The sequence below is a fragment of the Penaeus monodon genome, chromosome 23 (genome assembly GCF_015228065.2).
Source record: "Penaeus monodon isolate SGIC_2016 chromosome 23, NSTDA_Pmon_1, whole genome shotgun sequence".
Taxonomy (NCBI): Eukaryota; Metazoa; Arthropoda; class Malacostraca; order Decapoda; family Penaeidae; genus Penaeus; species Penaeus monodon.
Genome location: NC_051408.1, coordinates 16376083 through 16376438, shown reverse-complemented (window position 1 = coordinate 16376438; position 356 = coordinate 16376083).

Below are 356 nucleotides of genomic sequence, written 5' to 3'. Positions count from 1 at the left end.
AATGAAAATATCCGAGAAGTAAAGACAAAACGAAATAGAGAAAGCAAGAATGTGGAAGAGAGAGACAAGGGGAAACAGACGAAGGTGTGTTGAGACTCGGAGTGAGGAGAGAGAAGGAGAGAGGAGGAGAGGGGGAGAGAGGAGGAGAGGGAAAGAGAGGGGGAGAGAGGGAGAGAGAGGAACAGAGGGGTAGAGGAGGAGAGAGGGAGAGGGGTAGAGGAGGAGAGGGGGAAAGCGAGGAGGAGGAGAGGGGTAGAGGGGGTGCACTGTTACCGTCAGTTCCTTCCTGGTTAATGAAGATATGAGGCACCTTGCACAACTTGTCTTGTTTTGGGTGAAATTCGTAGTTTTAGTGA